This window comes from Triticum urartu, chromosome 3A, assembly GCF_056163025.1.
Source record: "Triticum urartu cultivar PI428250 chromosome 3A, HENAU_Tu73, whole genome shotgun sequence".
Classification (NCBI taxonomy): Eukaryota; Viridiplantae; Streptophyta; class Magnoliopsida; order Poales; family Poaceae; genus Triticum; species Triticum urartu.
The window spans coordinates 604,180,339-604,185,917 of record NC_141875.1 but is presented as its reverse complement, the minus strand read 5'-3'; the positions used below and the strand labels follow the sequence as shown (position 1 = coordinate 604,185,917).

At 47.9% G+C, this 5,579-nt stretch overlaps 1 pseudogene across 1 annotated transcript; it reads right to left on the bottom strand.

The window, feature by feature from the left end:
• Positions 1-240: 240 nt before the first annotated feature.
• LOC125527365 (bZIP transcription factor ABI5 homolog) lies at positions 241-3,959 on the bottom strand (annotated as a pseudogene). The gene is made up of 5 exons (XR_015598658.1): positions 3,805-3,959; positions 1,085-2,123; positions 900-971; positions 772-801; positions 241-618 (listed from the first exon to the last, which is right to left on the bottom strand). The product of XR_015598658.1 is annotated as a bZIP transcription factor ABI5 homolog (transcript).
• Between the last annotated feature and the right edge of the window lie 1,620 nt (positions 3,960-5,579).

Below are 5,579 nucleotides of genomic sequence, written 5' to 3'. Positions count from 1 at the left end.
TGGAGGGGAAAGGGAATCGACTACCCAAGCATTGCGAACGGGGACCATCGTCAAGTCTCATGGGATCCCATGTGACCACTTATTTGAATAGCTCAAATTCACTGGATTTAAAAACTATTTGAATGGCTCAAATTTCACCGATGCGAAAAAGTGTGCCTACGTGACTAAACTCAACTCGTGTGTCATCTCCAAATCTTCAGAAAAGAACAAAGGCGATGACCCCATCAGAAATGGACCACACACATTGCATCACATCATATTAAAGTTCTAGTACACATAAACATATTGCTAACTTTCCTTTGTTCCATTGGCCTGAAGTTTCTGACAAACCTATATACCTATAAACAGTAACAACAACATAAGTTCACTTGCTTGACCAGAAAAACACAGACATTTGGGTTCTTATGGGTTTTAGGTACTACTAGTAAATTACGATACCACCCCGCTCTAGAAAGGAAAGGTAACCATTATTCATTCTCATCCTCCTGCCAGCAGGACTATGGAAGCTGAATGGTGGGTCACCTATCACCAGATGCAGCTACCGCAGCGCCGCGACAGGGCGCCACCCTTCTTGGTGTCCACATTTTCCTTGGACTGCTCCATCACCTTCTCCACTAGCTGTAAGAAATAAAAGATCACATCCACAAGGTGTTTTCATCAGCACACACACATTGACTGTTTGAAGACCTAGCATTTAGATTGTCACATGCAATTGGCAAGTGATGGCGAGTGTAGGAGGATTGCCACATGATGGTGGGAAAATGTACATACCATTTGTTTCTTGGTCAGCAAAATCGTCTTCTGCAACAAAACAGTGAAACTGTTTAGTAACGGTAAGAACTGAAAAGACTAAGAAAGCTGAATTTTCTCATGGTTTTCATTGGTGAGCAACTTCGTACCTCCTCAGCTTTCAGATGAGAGTTCTCCTCCTTGAGGTGGTTTAGTTCGGCTTCAAGCTCCTTGGTATAAGCCTGCCCGATTAAGAAAGATAGAGAGTGTAAGTGTCGCCAACCTTGTTACCAGTTACCACCATTGCAGAAATGACATTGCATAAATCCAACAATTTTGGCAGCCAAGTAAGTACCTGCTTCCAGCCACGCGATTGTGTGGCTGACTCACGGTTCTTGATCATGCGGTGGTGGCGGCGCTCGATGCTCCTCTCACAGGACTGATCCTCCGGAGTGCCGCGCTTCCACGCGCCGCTGTTCTCCATCATCGCTCTGTCGCCCATACAGTTCATCATGTCAACCTCCGTCATGGTGCTCCTCCCGTACGGCGACCCTGGGCTCACGATACCCACCCCACCTTGAGGAGGTGGTGGTGGCGGCACCACGACCATCCCTGCGTACCCGTTGGGGATGAACACCATGCCATCACCCATCACCTGGAACATGTCGTTGGCCGGGGTAGGGTTCATCTGTCCATGGACCATGCCGACCGGCACAGGCGCCTAGCCGCCGGTGCCAGATCCCCGGACCACACCAACCTTGACAAGAAACTGTTCTAGCGTCATCTCTCCAAGCGCCCCCCACTGTTCGTTCGCCGCAACCCCACCACCATTCCCCGCCGGTGGTTCGACAGGAATCAATGGCGAGGGCCGCGCGGACCGAGGCTGGGAATGCACCGGGCGGGTCTCCCTGTTGATCTCAGCCCACACCTCCTCCACCATCTTTCGGCATAGCGGGGGAGGCAAGGAGAACGACTCCTGCCGGGCTAGGTTGATTCCTCCTGCATCTTCACCACCTCGGCCTCCATCAACACCCACCACCGGAGCCACCTCCATACCCACCAAGACACCACCGGTCGCTGCTTGGAACTCCTTGGCATTCCATATGTTGCTCATGAACTCGTCCATGTTCATGGACCCAAAGTTGCGCCTTGCCTCGCACATAGAGTATTGTAGCTCGTCCAACGTTGGCGCAAAGATGGAAGACTGCCGTGCTGGTGCAACCGTCTGCTCCTCACCTTCTGGAACGCGCGGGTGCGAGGTGACTTCTTCCTCAGAGAAATTCACGTCCTTGCTCATCTCTGACGCCATCCTATCTCTCCTCGCCACTGTGGTCTCGCTCTACCTACTCTTGCTTGTGGGTTGTGGTGTGTGGTCCAGTCTTTTGCCGCTCCCCCTATTTATAGCATGTAGCATGCAAGAGATAAGCATCAATTAAAGCATTAGATAGCTATTAAATTCATGTCATTGATGAAAAAGGTGGGCTATAGATAGATAGATAGATACATTAGTAGATAGTTCATCTCGTACTGGGTAGATAAGGTACTGCCAAAGCGCCAAACGTGGCCACGCGTTAAGCCTGGTATATGAGACAAACTCGGGGGATGTGCTGGTTCCATTCAATAGCTAGCCGACGATGGTTGCCACTGAGACGCCTCAGTACCAACAACTGAGCATTATGCACGTTAGCGTGGGAGACAAGTATATGAGTAAACCGCGTGTGGCCGTTTGCCACTGCCTACTACTGCCAAGATCGCCGTTTCTAATTCGGGGGATGGATTAGTACAAGGAGTCTTACAGCACGGTGCTCTTCAATTCATAGAGGTGACAAATGTGGTGTCATCCAAAATGGAAAAAATAGATAGGTGACAAAAGGTAAAGTCATTCTACATGCAAAAAGAGTGAGACATGCATTTTTTGGAGAAAGTGAGAAATGCATGTCTACCTTTTATTTTTTGGCTTGGAGCCCTGGATTATCTAGAGGGAATCTAGGCCCAGAATTTGTCGTGCACTAGTTGGCCTCTAAGGACCACAACTACACCAATATAGTTAAAACAATTGTGGCATATACTGATCTCATACACTTTTTTGCGAGATATCTCATACTGACTCTTGTGTGTTCTACAAAAATGTCATACTAACTCTTGCGTGTTCCAGAAAAATGTCATATTGTCCCTTCAAGGAGTGGAAAATCAACAAAAAATTGGAGGATTAGAAAAACCGTAGGGGGTCAGCAAGGGGGGTTCAGATAGAAATAATGGCTAGATGATACCAAGATGCATTTCTGCCCGCCCTAGCACTTCCACCAACCACCGCACAAACATGCATCATCTCGTGTCTCATGTTCCACTAACTCCACTAATTCACAAACACACCTTTACCAGACTAGAACCTGAAGACTGGGCCACTTTGCTTCCCAAATCGACAACAGTTTCATCATGCGGGGTCAGATCCTGCATCCTCCCACCCCACCCCTCCCCGACCAAACCTTAGCCCCCAAAATCCTTGTCGTGGCGAGCACACATATGAAATCAATGAATCATAATAAAAAAAAAATTAAAGTATGCTGGACCACCAAGGGTGGGAGGGGGGTCCAGATGGAAATCATGGCTAGAGGATACCAAGATGCATGTCCACCCACCCAAGCACTTCCCCGAACCACCACACAAACATGCATCATCTTGTGTCTCTTGTTCCCCTAACCCTACTAATTCACAAACACATGTTTACAAAACTAGAACATGAAGGCTGAGCCAGTCTGCTTCCCAATCGACAACAATTTCCTCATGCGGGGTTAGATCCTGCATCCCCCACCCCACCCCTCCCCGACCAAACCTTAGCCCTCGAAATCCTTGTCGAGGCGCGAGCATACAGATGAAATCGATGAATCATAATATCAAAAATTAAAGTGCGCCTCACCACCTGACATAAATTGAACTTGTATTCTCCCTTAAAACCACTTATATCCCAGATCGGCTTCGCAGATTTCGCAAAAATCTGTCATTAATACAACACACATCAAACACATCTAAGATTAGGACGACGAGGAAAAGAGTGGGTGGATCCATGATTCCTACCTCGTATGAGTGCGAGAGCGGACGAATTCCGGCGAAGGCGATGCGGCGGCGAGCCAAACCGGCTAAAAACTCGAGGGCGAGGAGATCTGGTGTGGGAAAAAGGAGAGAGAGTGCGTGTGGTGTAAATGCAGCTCACGGCAAGCCTAGTTTTAATGGGGAAAAGGGTCATGGTTCCCTAAAATAGTGAAATTGTGGACCCTAGTCCACCCACGCCCCTATATCATCTCCTCCCTTCATTTTGTAACATATGGCTATCAATATGTCTCACCAAAAAGGATACAACACGGACGCTCTATGTCAGATCGCGCTATATTGCCCACATGTGTGGTCAATGCAACATCATTGCATTAGGCTAGGAGATTTGTGAGGGAATTAATTTTTTCTGAGAAAACCTATGCTTGCTAGCCTCTAGCTAAATATTGTCTAGGAATTTTCTTGATGGTTGACGTGTTTGCACTATTTGAATTCACCTAGAGAGTCAAGGACCCTATGGCCAGATTGAAACCTTTGTTTGAAATTTGGGAGAAACAGAATCAACCCTACAAGGTTTAGGGAATAAATCAGAATCCCAATATAGGTTGAAAATTAAAATATTTATTTGGGCATAAGGCTATCCTAAATAAAACCCAGATGATATTCAAGCGCTAATAAATTTTCCTAAATGATTGGAGTGGATTGGTTGGAATCAATTCAAAAATCAAATGGGGATTTTTATGAAAAGGGGCTTGCATTTATTTAGCAAGAGAGTGAATCCCATATGTCCAAATAATAGGCTTGACCTTCTGCCAAATTTCCATTGGATTTCAAACATATTTGGGTTTAAACCAAATTGAAATTGAAGATGGAAAATAAAGTGCAGAAAACGTATGCTCAAAACAGCCAAATAAAATGTTGGCATAAATATTCATATTTGAAATTAGTGAAAGTTTTATTTGGATAAAAAAATCAAATCAAATTCAAATGAAAAGGCAAAGACAAAACAAAAAACAAAAAATGGAAAAATAAAAATGCCCAACCGAGCAAGCTAGCCAGGCAAGCCCAGTTAAGCCAGCCACAACCCAACCCCATGCACACCCTCTCTCTCTCTCCCTAAGTTGCTGACCAGTGGGTCCCACTAGTCAGGGTCACCCCCAACCTCCAACCGCCCACGCGTGCACACCGACCACGATCTCCACCTCGCGCGCATACCGTCCATGCCAGCTCCTACCTCCATGTCCATTAAATAGCCCCAAACACTCTCACCACTTCCCCTCTGCATCCCCCTCACAACGCCACCAGGCTCCTCGCCGGTGAACCCCCGAGCTCCGCCACTGACCTAGAAACTCCAGCGTCGATTCCGGCGAGTACAGTCACCCCGAGACCAACCACCGCCACCACCCGTCTCCCCGCACAACGGTGGACCCCTGGACATCTTTCACGGCGACATGAACTTCCTCTATGCCCGACTTCGACAAAGCCTGAGCCTCGCCACCGTTATGACCTCAACTCCAGCGACACCGTGAGTGTCTTCCCCCACGACCTTCTCCATCGTGTTCACCTTGATCACGTGCGTCATCTAATCCGTTTGGTTCATCATTAGGCACTCAATCTCGAGCACCGCTTCATCACCCGAAGCCCTGCCGACGCAACCAAACTTCAGTGAGCTCGCCCCGCGAGTCTCCGTCACCCTGGAGGCCAGCCGATGCCACCTTCGATCTCCACGAGCAACGCCGAGCATGTCTGTGCCCTCTGCTACCCCGTAAACCCCCTGGAACTCCATATCTGACAACTCCCGA